Here is a 16,959-nt window from a genome sequence, read left to right on the forward strand (position 1 = left end):
ATACCACACAATTCCAATTTGCTCAAAAGTTTGCACTCTTCTTCAACCTCCTCCTATTACCAAGCTACGACTAACCATCCCAAAACACTGATATTTCAAGAGATAATTTTTTTTTCCTGGAAAAATCAAGCTATTAAGAAATTAGGTAGAAAACGAAAGTTTCTCATATTCAATGGCTAGCAAGTGGCACAAACTAAGTCATTTTTACCACCTGCTGTGGGGTTTAAAGAAAAACGCATATGTGAAATGCCAGTGGTTGTTTTTGTATTGCAAAGATGTCAACATATTAGATACTTTAAGTTTTAGATATTTTGTTCAGATTTTAAATTTAAAAATGTCACCAATTTTTATGGGGGTATCATTAAAAGCTATTATTCAGACTACTTCCTAACTTCAAAAAGGTTAATGTCTTGTTCCCAGGAAAAAGACATCATCTGTCCTAGGGTCCAACAAAGGTGAATAAAAATAGGAAAAATCTTTTTGGCAGGCAGAACTGAAAAAAATCCCTCACTTCTTCACACAGAGCTTGTCCAGGCCATGTGTCCTCTGTTCACAGTTCCTCCTCCAACTCTCCCGTTTGCACACTTGTGAGCAAGAACACGAAAGCCCCTACATTTTGAAATATAACTCGCAAGGACGAGCCACCTGGGATGGGGCGTTGGCAGGTCCACCCGCTTGGGGGCCTAGGCCTCCGTCGCGCGTCTCGGCTGGGGAAACCCGCTCTCCCCAGCAAGCAGGCATCCTGCTCTGTGTGTACCAATTGCCATCCATCACCCAGTCAGTCAGTCAACACCAACCCATGCCCACCCCACCCCCGCCCATGAGGTCACCAGTGAAAAGCAGTGAGGGGTGAGTGCCCCCGGGCGGCCCCTCACCACCGGAGCAGATTACAGAGTCTTTGGTTGAACAGAAAGACCACGGGCCCTTGGGTTCTGCACCGCGGCCCCCACCCCACCCCCTGCCCGGTTTCCTGTCTGTCAGGAAAGGGCGGCCCAACCTACAATGCCTGCAAGCGGCAGCCCCCAGGCTAACGCCCACCCCCATCACCCAGGACCCCAGGGAGTGCGGGCAGGGCCAGGGTCCCAGAGCAGATTCGGACTTCAAGAGAGAGACTGGCCCCTAGTAATTTCATATTTAATATGGGATGTGGGAACGTGCCCCTCCAGAGACGCTGCTGATAAGCTGGGACAGAGAAATGATGGGGAAGGCATCAGGGAAGCTTTATTTTAAATAGACAGACTAGAAGTCAAAGAAAAAGTGAAGATACCTTTTGATGTGTTTTTCTTGATGATCTCAGATCAAAGATCTTAACTTTATTAGTGATTTCCCCCCACATTCTTCTGAAACCTTATGAATATGAAGTAGTTTTTTAAAGAACCTCAAGAGTGTGATCAGGAAATCATCCATAAGGTACACTATAAAAGAGAAATAATATAGGGAAAGAAAAAAAAGGCTGGAATAAAGCCTGGAAGTCCAGACTCTGGGCTGGAAGCATAAACACTGTAAATATACAGATGCTAATTTTACCCCAAACTGATTACATACTGAAAGAAATACCAAAATAAATAAATAAATAAATAAAATAAATAAATAAATTCAGGTGTTCTTTCTATTATCTGGGAATCTTTATCTTTCTGGATCCTTGACAAAATCCCTTCTGAAGTTCGCCTGCAGGATAAAGGAAGAGCCGGGACACTTAGAGGACGGCTGATCCCACCAACCCCAATGCCACAAGGGTGGGTGACAGACACAGGCCTGGGAGGAGGCGGCCCACGGAGCCACCGAGCCCACCGAGTCCACAGAGCCCATGGAGCCGAAAGAGGCCACGGAACCAATGGAGGCCATGGAGCTGATGGAGCCACGGAGCCGACTGAGCCCACGGAGCCAACCAAGCACATGGAATCACGGAGCCCACGAAGTCGATGGAGCTGCAGCCGCAGCGCCCACACTGATGGGCGTGATAAGGAAGGGATCTTGAGCCAGTGAAAATGACAAGAATTCACAGGGTAATTGCTGGCTATCTTGAGGCAGATAATTGGTTAACAGTATTGGGAAAAGTCAATTTAACTCTTCACATGAAAAATGAAATCTTAGATGGGTGAAATAGTTAAATAAAAAAAAAAATAAAATCAAAGCCATATCCCCAAGTCCCCACAGTTTTCAGAAGAAAAGAGAAGTATCAATTCTAAGCTAGAGAAGGATATTTAAAAACAATGGACAAAATCCCTAAGGGATACCAATAACATAAAAACATACATTTCTGTATGAGCAAAAGGAAATCAAAATGCTATAAATATAATTTTACTATAGTTGATTAGAAAAACACAAAGACCTCAGTGTTTAAATAAGGCCGTTCACAGAAGTCTCACAGCTGCTCAATAATTGTAGGAAAAGTTTTTTTTTTCACCTATCAAATCAGAAATAATTTTTAGAAATGATAATACCTAACAGAGGTAAAGGTACAAAGTAACCTTTCCAACAAGACTATAAAGCCTTGATCCTTTTGGAAAATAATATGGCAACATGTCAACATTTTTTGTCCAAGTAATTTTACTTCTGGGGATCTATTCTAGAGATGTAATAGCCACAAATGAGCATCACATTTTTATTTATTACTCTAAAATACCAGTAACTAATGTCAAAGGGATTTCCTTACTCATGCTGAAATATTACACATTCACCAAAAATATTTATGAATTTATAAAATGGAAATTAAGTGAAAGGACAGTACAGTTTTTCAGAAACAGAACAATCACAAGGGTGTAAAACAGAAAAAGACACCCCTCTCTTCATATTTAAAAATCTGACAAATCCTCCCCAAACATCAACAGTGGTCACGGCGGGTGGCCGACACTCTCTGGGTGCACACCCTGTGCGGGAGATCAGGGGACATGCCCCGGGCCCCCAGGCAGGAGGGGCTGGTGCAGGGTCCAGAATTCAGATCTTCCAGCACAAGCTCTGGGAGCAAATGCCCCCCGCCCCTCGCCCGCTCCTCCTGCTTGTCGTGGGGATGCTGAGCCATGGGCACCTAAACACACCCTTCCAGGCTCCCCACTGTCCCGCCCCGGCTAAGGAGTCCCATTTCTTGCTGACAGCAGTTTCTCTATCTCCCTCCAGGCCGGTCTCCCCACTGGCCTGTCTCCAGCTAAGCCCCATCCAGCCCAAGCTCCATTCTGCAACCAGAATTCTTCTACCACACCAGGCTGCTACTTCCCTGTCCAGCAGCTTCAATTCTCGCAGCTCTCAAGTTCCTCACGCCCCCTTCCTCCCATCCTCCATCCTCTGGCCTCGGGCAGCATCCTTTTCTAACTCCATCCCCTGGCTTTCCTCTGCCTGCCCTCCCTTCCCTGCCCCCCTTCACCTGCTCCACTCCCTTCCTCCTCCTCTCAGCCAGCATTTGTAGCACACCTGCTGTCTGCCAGGCACTGTGCTGGCAGCTGGAAGGGAAACAGACAATCCCCTGACTTCCTGGGGCTTGCTCCTGGGGCGGGTGGGGACAGACATTAGAAGAGGGGCCCTGGTAATTCATTAAGACCTACAGGCCCTGGAGGGAAGGGCTGGGCCTGCAGCAACTGGAACAGCAGGGTCGAGGCAGAGTGGCCAGGGGCAGTGAGTGGCCGGGGGCAGTGACAGGGACATGGCCCAGAGGCAGGCGAGAGCCAGCAAGGCAAACCGAAACAAATGCATGACACAGCCCTTCCTGTGGCGACACTGCAGACACCGTGGCGCGCGTGGTGAATGTGGTAACGTGTCTGGCATGCTCTGCCATCCCAGCAAATGGAACCCAAGCCACTCCAAAGGCGACAAAGCTAAGTTTCCCACAGGGAGTGACTCCTTGCCAATGTCTTTTGGGCTGAGGAGGGGCCAGCCAGGTGACAGGGAGGAAGGAGAAGGGCTGTGCACCCGGGCAGGGTACAAGTCAGACACTGGGGCCAGAGGCAGTGAGGGGAGCACGCAATTGCGGGCGGCAGCGTCTGTGGGGAAAGGCTCTTCCTGCCGAGCCGGGGTCCCCCTAAGCAGAGTGAGACAGCCAAAGGAGGACTGCGGCGTGATTACACTGCAGGGTGCGTGGAGGACAGATGTGAGCGAGGAAGACCATGGTGGGGTAAGTGACCTGGGTTTGCAGCAGACTAAAACAAAAGACAAGGCAGGCCTGAGCCAGGGCGGTTCGGGAAACACGGCAGGAGGTAGGCTCGGTGCCCTGGTGGCTGTGCCAGGCAGGCCCAGCACCAAGGAGGGCACCCAGGCCTCTCGCCTGAGTGACTGGACAGAGGGTGGGAACAGCCAGAGGGTGGCCGCATGTGTGTGTGCATGAGGGATGAACAGAATTTAAGGTTCTGTGAGAAACCCAGCCGAGGTCTGCAGGTGCGATATCAAGCAGTGGAGACCAGCCCCCAGGTGTCCCGAGAGGGCCCACACAGCGAGCCACACCTGTGGGGAGCGGGAGGGGAGGGCGCAGGCTGTCTGCGGCGGACAAGCTCTCCATTATTTACAGGAGCGGTAGTGGTGGCACCGTGGTGACTCCACTCCTCACAGAGCCCAGAGAGGCCCAGAGCTACAAACCCAGGGACGGTCTGGGTCCACGGCTCCCCGAGAGCAAGGGCCTCCCATGGTCATCACTCAGGCCAATTCCCCATGCTTTGGACGTGACAACATGGTCAGTAAAGAGTTGCTGAATTAAACCAAGACATGAACTGGCACCTGCTCCCCGAGCCCTGGTGCCATTTCCTCTCTTTACTGTGAGCAATTGAGAAGAGACAAAAATCACAGGAGATGGAAGAAAGGACAGGACGATAAAGACAAGACCAATCAAGCAGGGCTCTGCTGCCCGGCTCTTTCGGATCGCATGCGTAAGGCAGGCAGCCTAAGAATCCCTCACACTCCTTTTCTGTTACACTTCAAGTAACAGGCACGGGACCAATGCTCCTCTAAATAGGCACGTAATTCATTTGTAAGAAGTAAAAATGATCTACTCTTATGGCAAAACTTTTGATTGCATCAGAAAATAAACTGCCTTGAATGAGGCTAAAGTACTATATTTTCACAACAGGAGGCAAAGAAACACAAAATATTTAACTATCTTGCAAAAGTCAATTTTTAAAAATTCAACTCAACTCCACTATCAATAATGGGACAAATTCTTGCACAAAAGGCCAAATACTTAGCAACTCTAAATTTTTCCCCCGGGGTCTCAGTTATTTGATAATTGAATCCTATAGTGTTTCCTTTATACCTTTGACTTCTCCAGGCTTTTCTTTTCTAAAACAGGGGAGAATGGCCTTAGAAATAAAGCCCACAATTTACTCCTCTGGTAAATCACTTAAAAAAAGAGAAAACCTTCCCGATGAAAATTGTTAAAGGGAAGGACTAACTTTCAGAGATATCTCAATGAACAGGGACTGAGCACTCCGTTCTAGCTCACTGTTAAACATGGAATGCTGCTTTCCACCTAACATGTGACTGAACCTTCTAAACAATCGCATTATCGGAAAGGTGTGATGGTAAGGTATTCGCACGCTCTGAGTGCAGGTATACATGGGGTGTTTGGGCAATATCTATAAAGAGTTTTGAAAACTCATATTCTTTGATCTTAGTATTTCCTTTCTTGGAATCCAACTTACAGAAAGGATTAAACATCTGGACAAAAGATTTACACTACAGCACCATTTGTAACTGCTGAAAACTAGGGTACCCACAGAGTAGAATACTAAACAGTTGTCAAGAACCACGTCTCTCTTAGCCATCAGGGAAATGCAAATCAAAGCCCCAATGAGATCCTACTTCACACCCACAAGGAGGGCTATTAAAAAAGCAGAACATGAGGTACTGACCAGGATGCGGAGAAACTGGAACTCAAGTGCACTGTTGGTGGGAATGTAAAACAGTGCGGCCACTGTGGAAAGCAGCAGGGTGGGTCCGCAGAAAGTTAAAAGCAGAATCCCTGTGTGATATGGCAACTCCGCTTCTAGGTATACATAACCAAAAAAAGTGAAAACAGGGTCTCAAATGGATACCTGCAAACCAATGTTTTTAGCAGCATTATTCACAATTGCCAAAAGGAGGACACAACCCAAGCGTCCATCAGCAGATGAATGGATGAACAAATAAAAGTGCAAACACACAATGGTATCAGAGGTGAGCCAAAAGGGGAGAAAAACCACGCCCCTTATAGCCACCTTCCCGGCGGGCTAGGAACGCTCCTGCCCAGCGCTCGCACCACAGCCCAGAGCTGGCAAAAAAATCCAGTGCAATGGGAAGTGTTTCCATCAACGCGTGCACACGCCACAATATCTGGCATGGACAATAGCCTTTTGTGCACCCACAGCTAATTGTCCTGGAACTGGGAAGGCAGAGCTGTGTGGAAAGGGAGAAATTAACACGCCCCATTCAGCCATCCTTACAGCAGGCTGGGAACGCCCCTCCATGGCCCTGCGGCCCAGAACTTCCCTTGTGGGTCGGCGCGCACTTGTGACGTAGCACAACCTTCCCTCAGCAGAGGCCCTAGAAGGACACAGCTTGGAAGAGGGACCCACTCGGAAATCCCAGGGACCCTACACCAATACCAAGGACTTGTGAGTCAGCAGCAGAGACAATCTGTGGCAAGACTGAAATGAAGGTTTAGACTCTTGGAACAGACCTAAATCTCCAGGAACTCCTGGGAGGTTTGATTATTAAAGCTGCCCTTCCTCCCTAACCGCTCAGACACACGCCCCTCATTCAGGGCGGACAGCACCAACTACACATCCAAACTTGGTGCACCAATTTGACCCCACAAGAATCAGACCCCCACATACCACAAAGATAAAGTTGGGGAGAACTGGCTTGAGGAGACTAGGTGACGCACGGATGCCATCTGCTGGTTAGTTAGAGAAAGTGTACGCCACCAAGCTGTAGATCTGACAAATTAGAGAGAAGTCTTCGAATTAGCATACATATCCTAAAAGAACCCTATCAAGTTAAGCAAATGCCAAGAGGCCAAAAACAACAGAAAATTTTAAAGCATATGAAAAAAACAGACGATATGGATAACCGAAACCCAAACACCCAAATCAAAAGATCAGAGGAGATGCAGTATTTGGAGCAATTAATCAAAGAACTAAAGAAAAACAACGAGACCATGGCACAGGATATAAATGACATGAAGAAGAGCATAGCACAGGATATAAAGAAGAGCCTAGAAGAGCATAAAGAAGAAACTGCAAGAGTAAATAAAAAATAGATGATCTTATAGAAATAAAAGAAACTATCAACCAAATTAAAAAGATTCTGGATACTCAAAGTACAAGACTAGAGGAAGCTGAACAACGAATCAGTGACCTGGAGTACGACAAAACGGAAAATGAAACAAAAGAAAGAATGGGGAAACAATCGAAAAAATCAAAATGGACTTCAGGGATATGATAGATAAAATAAAACGTCCAAATATAAGACTCACTGATGTCCCAGAAGGGGAAGAGAAAGGTAAAGGTCTAGAAAGAGTATTCAAAGAAATCGTTGGGGAAAACTTCCCAAACCTTCCACACAACATAAATACACAAAGCATAAATGCCCAGCGAACTCCAAATAGAAAAAATCCAAATAAACCCACTTCAAGACACAGTCTGATCAGACTGTCAAATACTGAAGAGAAGGAGCTAGTTCTGAAAGCAGCAAGAGAAAAGCAATTTACCACATACAAAGGAAAAAACATAAGACCGAGTAGTGACTACTCAGCGGCCACCATGGAGGCGAGAAGGCAGTGGCATGACATATTTAAAATTCTGAGAAAGAAAAATCACCAACCAAGAATTCTTTATTCAGCAAAGCTCTCCTTCAAATTTGAGGGAGAGCTTAAATTTTTCACAGACAAACAAAAGAGATTTTGCTAATAAAAGACCTGCCCTACTTCAGATACTAAAGGGAGCCCTACTGACAGAGAAACAAAGAAAGGACAGAGAGAGATGGAGAAAGATTCCATAATATTAGATGAAGATGCATTTTTTAAGCTATATAGTGACCATTGAATATAAGTTTGTCTTTATTATCATCATAGTCATCATAAGATACAACCCTATATTAAATTATTATTAATTCCATATTTCAGAGAGGAATAAACAGATATTGCAGAATGGTGACATTATGAAGGAGAAAACATACTTGGTATCACATTCTATTCTATGCTACCATTTCTTTTACTCTATTTCAAATGGATAACTCACATTTATGGTATGGCATTCTTTCTGAAACACTAGGAGTCAGAAGATGAAGATACTTGCCTCATTTTTCTGACTTGCTGATTGTAAATATGGTCATCTCACTTAACTTGTAAGATGACTCTTAGTTTCCTAATTGATAAAACAGGAATTAGACTAAGAATAATTAAAAACTATTAAATTTAAGTCTGAAAATATAGACTTCTTTTGGAAATCCAAAGGAATACTCCTATACTTTTTGAGAACATTGATAAATGTGTACTCTCAATTATGCTTTATTGGTTGGTGTAGATTAGATGCCACTGTCTGGAGATAGGCATAGGATATATAGAGCAAAGGCAAATAGGGAGCAGTGTTGGTGAAACTGTCTATTTATATATGGAGAGACATCTGTTATTGTACTCACTGAACCACTAAATTTAAGTGGCAATTATTAACTTCTATTTCACACACTGGAACAAAAGAACATTAATTGTGTACACAAGATTTGCTATATATTGCATAGTTAATGGAAAATACTGAACCATTTTAGCTTCTGAGTTCAGATAGAGGGTTTGGCAAAAAAAAACTATTTACCCTCTGATCCCTAAGCTTGTATAGTTTACAGTGAGAATTCCTATAAACAAAACAAAATTATCTCAATGCATTTAGTTCCTTGGTTCAGATAAAAATAATCTGAATAGCAAAGGTTATGGGTAGGCATGTTTGTAAATATACAAAGAAGGAAGAATGGGAAGTATTGCTCTGTATTCAGATTTATTCTGCAACCTATGTATGGTGAGAATAGTGCAACAATATCCTCATCTGTAAAATTTATAACACGGTCACTATTTTGTGATATCAAATAAGATGACTATAAATATCTGAAAATTAAATACTATTCTGAATGTTTAAAAAAATAATAGAGGGGCATATGGGGAAAAAACATACCTATTGGAAACTAATACAGTTAATAGTATTTTAACATTCTTTCATGAACAGTAATAAATGTACTATAAAAATACTATGAGTCAACAATGGAGGGGGGTAGTTAGGGGTATGGGAGGATTTGAGTTTCCTTTTTTTTGTCTGTATTTCTTTTCTGGAGTAATGAAAATGTTCTAAAAATTGAAAACAAAATTAATTGTGGTGATGGATGCACAGCTGCATGATGGTACCAGGGGCAACTGATTGCACACATTGGATCTTTGGATAATTCTATGGTATGTGAACAATCTCAACAAATAAAAAATTAAAAAAAAATAATGTTCTTTGTTTCTTGCAAACTTTTTTTGACTTAGAGTCTATTTTTATGACAGTAATATAAACACTACTCCTCACTTATGGTTACTATTTGCACAAAATATCTTTTTTCCACCCTTTTATTTTCAACCTTTTCGTCTTTGTATCTGAAATAAGTCTTTTGTAGACAACATACAGATGCATCATGTTTTTTGCATTCAATCTGCCAATCTCTGCCTTTTAATAGGAGAGTTTAATCCATTTATATTTAAAGAGGATTTACTTCTGTCACTTAGCTGTTTTTGATTTCTGAATATCTTACATGTCTGTTCTTCAATTAACTCCAGTATTGTCTGTTTTGTATTTAGTTGATTTTTTTGTAATGTGCCATTTTGATTTCCTTCTTCTTTTCCTTTCTCTATATGTTTTAGTTATTTTCTTAATGGTTTTAACTGTGATTATTAAACTATAAAATCTAGTTTGAATAACACTTTGTTTCAGTAATATACAAATGTTCTACTCCCACATACCTGTCTTTCCCCTTTAAAATGTTATTGTCTCAGATTGTATCTTTGTACAGTGTATGCCCATTAATAGATTTTAATCACCGTGTTACACATTTGCCTTTTAAGTCATATAGGGTGTGTGTGTGTGCCAGTTTATATACATTATGTCCCCTAGAAAAAGCCATATACTTTAATGCATTCTTATAGGCGCAGACATATTAGTGTTGATTAAGTTGGAACCTTTGGATTAGGTTGTGTCCATGGAGATGTGATCTACCTAACTGTAGGTGGTAACTCTGATTAGATAATTTCCATGGAGGTGAGGCCCCACCCATTCAGCATGGGCCTTGATTAGTTCACTGGAGTTCTATAAAAGCTCAGATAGAAGGAGCTCACAGCTAGCTGTTGCTGAGACAGACATTTTGAAGACAGCTGTTGGAAGCTGATGCAGACATTTTGGAGAATGTCATTTTGAAACGCAAACTGGGAGCAAGCAGACGCCAGCTATGTGCCTTCCCAGCTAACATGTTTTCTGGATGCCATTGGCCATCCTCCAGGTGAAGGTACCTGTTTTAGTTTGCTAAAGCTGCTGGAATGCAAAACACCAGAAATGGATTGGCTTTTATAAAAGGGGGTTTATTTGGTTACACAGTTACAGTCTTAAGGCCATAAAGTGTCCAAAGTAATGCATCAACAATCAGGTACCTTCACTGGAGGATGGCCAATGGTGTCAGAGAAAACCTCTGTTAGCTGGGAAGGCACGTGGCTGGCGTCTGCTCCAGAGTTCTGGTTTCAAAATGGCTTTCTCCCAGGACATTCCTCTCTAGGCTTCAGCTTTTCTCTAAAATATCACTCTCAGTTGCTCTTGGGGCATTTGTCCGTCTCTTAGCTTCTCCAGAGCAAAAGTCTGCTTTCAAAGGGCGTCTCTAAAATGTCTCTGTAAACTGCAGTTCCTCTCTCAGCTCCTGTGCGTTCTTCAGAGTATCCCTCTTGGCTGTAGCAAGCTCGCTCCTTCTGTCTGAGCTTATATAGTGCTCCAGTAAACTCATCAAGGCCCATGCTGAATGGGTGGGGCCACACCTCCACGGAAACTATCCAATCAGAGTCATCACCCACAGTTAGGTGGGTCGCATCTCCATGGAAACACTCAAAGAATTACAATCTAATCAACACTAATACATCTGCCCACACAAGATTATATAAAAGATAACAGCGTTTTGGGGGGGTGTAATACATTCAAACTAGCACAGTACCCTTTGTTGATGGATACTTTATAGCCTTAAGACTGTAACTGTGTAACCAAATAAACCCCTTTATAAAAGCCAGTCCATTTCTGGTGTTTTGCATTCTGGCAGCATTAGCAAACTAGAACCGGGGGTGGGTTGGCGGGGTGGGGGGAAGCAGTTACAAACCCAAAGTACAATAATACAGGATTTTATATTTACCTATGTAGTTACCTTTACCAACGTTATTTCTTCTGGCTTCGAGTTACTGTCCAGTGCCCTTTAATTTCAACCTGAAGGATTCTCATTAGCATTTCTCGTAAGGCATTTCTTCTGGTAATGAACTCTTTCAGCTTCTGTTTTTCTGTAAATGTCTTAAGTGCTCCTTCATTCTTGAAGGATAATTTTGCCAGATACAGAATTCTTGGTTGGCAGTTTTTTTCCGTGAAGATTTTAACCATGTTATCCCACTATCTTCTGGACACCATGGTATCTGATGAAAAACTGGCTGATAATCTTATGGGAAATCCTTTGTATCTGACAAGTAGCTTCTCTCTTGTGCTTTCAAAGTTCTCCTTGTCTTTGGATTTTGGTAGTTTCACCTAATAATGTGTCTTTGTGCAGATTATCTCTGAATTTATCTTGCTTGAGTTTGTTGAGCTTCTTGGATGTATATATTCATGTCTTTCATCAGACTTAGGAAGTTTCAGCCCATTATTTTTCAAATATTTTTTCTGCCTCTTTTTCTCTGTCTTGTCCTTCTGGAAATCCTGTGATGCATGTGTTGGTACACTTTAGGGTAGCCCACAGGCTCCTCATGCTCTACCCATTGTTCTTCATTTTGTTTTTCTGTTCCTTACACTGGCAATTTCAACTCTCTTGTTTTTAAGTTTGCAGATCCTTTCTTCTGCCTGATCAAATCTGCCAATGAATCCCTCTTGTGATTTTTCATTTCAGTCATTGTACTTTTCAGCTCTAGAATTTCTGTTTGGTTCCTTTTTATAATTTCTATGTCCTTATTTTGCTTTGGACAACTTTTTCCTAATTTCTTTAGTTCTTTGTCATGGTTTCCTTTAGCTCATTGAACGTATTTAAGACAGTTGATTTAATGTTTCTGACTAATAGTTCCTGTGCATGAAATTCCTCGAGGATGGTTTCTGACAAATTCTTTTTATTTCCTGAGAATGGGCCATGTTTTCCTGTTTCTTCATGTCTTGGTAACTTTTTGTTGAGAGCTGGACATTCTGAGCATTATGTTGTAACTCTGTAAATCTAGTTCTCCCACTTGTCTGGGATTGCTGGGTTTTTCCTTGTTTAAGGTAAGAGCCATCAGTTTGTGCCTTTTCCAAACTAGTTTTGCTCTCAAATGGGGAAAGGGAAGGAATAAAAAAGGTATTGTCTCTCCAAGACCTCTATGCAGCTTCTGCCTGTGGGGGTGGAAACGATGGCTGCACCCGTGCCAAACCCCCAGTGCTCAAAAGCAGCAATGGTCAGAACACACTGCCTGGAATTCTGGAGGGAAAGGTTCTTACAGCCCACCCTGGTACCAGCAAGCTGCAGTCCCCACAGCTGCCTGCCATGCTGTTGGGGGATGGAAGATGGTTACCGCTACAAGGATGGTGAAATTCACCATGTTTACCAAAATTTACCAGGATCTTCATTCGGCTTTTCCTTGGATGCTGTGTAGTGTTCCACTACACTCCAGAGTTCCAACATAATTGATTCAGAGAGTTCCTGCCAGTTCAGGAGTTATTCTGGTGGGGGGACCAATTCCTGGAGCTTTCGACTCTGCCTTCTCACAATCCTCATCCTCTGATGGCAATAATTTTATGTCTATTGACCGTCATGGTAAAGAATTTGAGGATGTAATCTGGATTTCATTTTTATAGGATTTTATTTTTATTGTGTTTTATCAAAGTATTAATCCATGATAGACTAAGAGGGGGAAAAAAAACAACTAGTCCTTCATCACAGATAGTCTGAGACTCTCTGATGTAGAATAAAGCAAAGTAAGCAAAAAAAAAGGTTGAAATACAGATGAGGATTAAAGAAAGGCATTAAATGATAAAGCCCTACACAATGTTTGGTTAAATCCATAGAAAGAAAAGTGACTAACATAGAGATGATAGTTGAAGAAATGGGCTGAAAATTTTCTCCACTGATGAAATACAATGATCCACAGATTCAAGATTGTTCTAGTTTGCTAATGCTGCTGGAATGCAAAACACCAGAAATGGATTGGCTTTTATAACAGGGGGTTTATTTGTTTACACAGTTACAGTCTTAAGGCCATAAAGTGTCCAAGGTAACACATCAACAATGGGCACCTTCACTGGAGGATGGCCAACAGCATCCGGAAAACCTCTGTTAGCTGGGAAGGCACGTGGCTGGCGTCTGCTCCAGAGTTCTGGTTTCAAAATGGCTTTCTCCCAGGACGTTCCTCTCTAGGCTTCAGCTTCTCTCCAAAATGTCACTCTCAGTTGCTCTTGGGGCATTTGTCCTCTCTTAGCTTCTCCCAAGCAAAAGTCTGCTTTCAAAGTCTGTAAACTGCAGTTCCTTTCTCTGTTTCTGTGCATTGTTCAAAGTGTCCCTCTTGGCTGTAGCTCCTCTTCAAAATGTCACTCTCAGCTGCACTGAGTTCCTTCTGTTTGTCAGCTCATTTATATGGAGCCAGTGATTTAATTTAGACCCACCCTGAATGGGTGGTATAAAACCTCCATGGAAATTATCCAATCAGAATCATCACCCACAGTTGGGCGGGCGCATCTCCACGGAAACACTCAAAGAATTACCATCTAATCAACACTGATACGTCTGCCTGCACAAGAGTACATCAAAGACGATGGTGTTTTGGGGGACATGTTACATTCAAACCGGCACAAAGATACTAAATTAATTCCAAACAAAGAGAAATAAAAAGGAAACCCACACTTACACACACTGCCGTGGAACCACTTGAAATCAATGTCATAGGCAAAAATCTGAAAAGTGTCCAGAAAACAGAAACACACACTTTGCCTTCAAAGACTGACTTTGGCTTCTCAAAACTAAAGAAAGCCAAATGACAATAAAAAGATTATCTTCATTATACCGAAGGAAAACAACTCTTAACCTAGAATTTGATACTCAGTGAAAATATCTTTCAAGAATGAGGGCAAAATAAAGACATTTTTCAGACAAATAAACAAAAAACACATAAGAATTTGCCACTAGAAGACCCTTGTTAAAGGACAGATCCATTGAACACTGTCGGATCCTTTCATACTAGTCAATCCTTGGAATACTAAAAGGTATACTCAAACAGAAGGAAGCGATCCCAGATGGGTAAATCTGGAACGCCAAAGGAATGGAGAATAAAGTGATAACATGTATGTAAATCTAAATGATTATCAACGGATAAAACAATAATAATGCGGGGAATTTTAAGAAGTTGTGAATTCAAATACTCAACAATAAGGGATTGTGAGCGGACAGCAGTATTGGCACAGTTTTTTAATCTCTCCAAAGTCTTGCATATAATCACAGAGCAACTAGGAGAGCAAAACCAAAAGCCTATGGACAAAAAAACCAGGTGAAAATGCATCCTGACGGGCTCCAGAATGTGAGCGTTTGTGTAGAAACTACCAATAGGTCCAAGGGCTAGGGCTTATCTGTGTCTGAGGATGGCAGCACAGAGAAGCACTGGATGTACAACAGATCAGGGAACTATCAACTAGCCAACCACTTGGAAAGCTCGGTGAGCCAACCTGAGGGCGGCAGCCGGAAGCAGAGGGGCTGCACCGTCCAGCAGGGCAGACAGAACCTGCAGGAAGGCCCAGGGGGGCTGCGGTGAGTCAGGCTGGACTCCGGGGGCTCTCCCAGCTCGGCAGCCTCAGCTCCTTCCAGAACTAGGCCACGGCCAAGGACAGCTGCTGCGAAGATGATCCAAATGGAACAGGAGAAGCATGAGAGAGGATACAGAAAAAGAAGGCCCTGACAGAAGCAGGAGAAGAGAACTGTACAAGGGCAGCTTGACAGTAAGCCATTGTGGTTTTTTAAAAACATCACAAAAAATAACAGACAACTGAGCGCTAGAGCCCAAGCCCCTCTTCTCTGAATTTCCCATATCTATCAACAACAGGAAGGGATCAAAATCAAATCCCATTCAGGTATTATAAAGAAGAAAAAAAAAAAAGAGAGAGAGAGAGAAAAGTAAAGAAAAGAAAAAAGGAAAAGGAACAGAATGACATCCCAGCAGTCAATGAAAGTATACCAAAAAGATATCCCACCAAAGGCATTAAAATTTAAAAACTCTAACCTAATATTTCAAAATGAGCAAAAAAGACATTACTGAAATGATACAATGTGTAAAAGGCTTATAGGAATCTTTAATAGAGAAGACTAGGAAATAGGTAGTAATTCTATAAAGAATTTTTTAAAACTTCAGAAATGAAGATTAACTAGAAGTAGTACAAGAGCAAATAAGCACAACATAAAATGCCTTATGAGGAACAGACTATGAAAAAGAGAAAAAAAAATTGAACTCAGAAAGAAATTAAAAGAAACATGGAAAGAACACAGAGAAAAAAGGGCAAATAAAAAACCAAGCAAAAAGATGCAATATCCATTTAATAACAGTTCTCAAAGAAGGAAACTAAAGCAAGGGAGCAGAACAAATTCTAGAAATGATAACCCAAGAAAACTTTCCTGGAAAAAAAAACTGAACTATATACTGAAATTGCATATCACGTATGTGGGAAAACCAACCTGGAATGACATATACATATTCTACAATTATTAGACTTTAAAGAAAAAACTTATTTAGACATTAAGGCAAAAAGATCAAGTGACTTAGAAGGGTAAGAAAATTAGGCCACCATCATATTGACAACATGCTTTATCACAGAAGGATATGGCGTGGTATTCTTAAGACACTCAAGATAATATGAGCCAAGGATTTCCTATCTAGCCAAACAGTCTTTCAAATTTGAAGTAGGAATCTAGAGAGTAAGTTTCAGAAGACCAAAATAACTGGGAAAATGTCAGCATAAAGATTGGTAGTGAGCATTAAATATGTATCTCAGGTAGAATGACTAAATAAGGGATGTAAGGGAGAGAATACAGTATGTCATTGTTACATGCTCTGACAATAAAGAGAGAGTAAAACTATAAAAGCTGGGGGATGAAAAACGCAAAATGTGTTTAACTTTTCAATAAACATATTGGTCATAATGTTGATATCACTTTTCTGAGAATGTATTGTGTATAATTTGGGATAAAGTTAATGAGTAATTATATTTAATTTAACATAGTTGCAAATGCTTATAATAAATACATCAAGTCAATGAATATATGTAAGCTATTATATATAATCACTTATCTATAACAAATATATAATAAATGTGTATTTATATTTATAATCAATATACCATATATTTTTATATTAGTTATATGCAATTATATAAATAAATTATATTAAATACATATATAATTCATATTATAGTAATTATATAAATATATAAAAGTTCTACTATCTCTGCTATTCTTAAGAACCCAAGGATTCTTGGTATGACAAAAGAAGATACAGACTTAGGATAGAAGCTAAGTAAACACCCCATAACCCTGAATTTGATCTGAAAACATCAATACGACCCCCGGATGTGCTACATCCTAAAAATCATATATTCTAAGTGTGTTCACTAGCTCATAAATAACGACCATTCATATAGCAATGAGCAACCCAGCCCTGAGGATGTAGTCTTGAGATACCATTCTCCAGTAACATAAACCAGGGCTTCTTTGAGAAATCACTAATTCTAAAATTTATATGGAAATGAA

The 16,959-nt window shown here is 41.6% G+C and overlaps 1 protein-coding gene across 6 annotated transcripts in view; it reads right to left on the minus strand.

Moving 5' to 3' along the window:
- Positions 1-16,959, minus strand: part of PPP2R5C (protein phosphatase 2 regulatory subunit B'gamma) — a 157,409-nt gene that overhangs the window by 111,653 nt on the left and 28,797 nt on the right. The gene's annotated exons all lie outside the window — the stretch shown is intronic.

Source organism: Choloepus didactylus, chromosome 4, assembly GCF_015220235.1.
Source record: "Choloepus didactylus isolate mChoDid1 chromosome 4, mChoDid1.pri, whole genome shotgun sequence".
Lineage (NCBI taxonomy): Eukaryota > Metazoa > Chordata > Mammalia > Pilosa > Megalonychidae > Choloepus > Choloepus didactylus.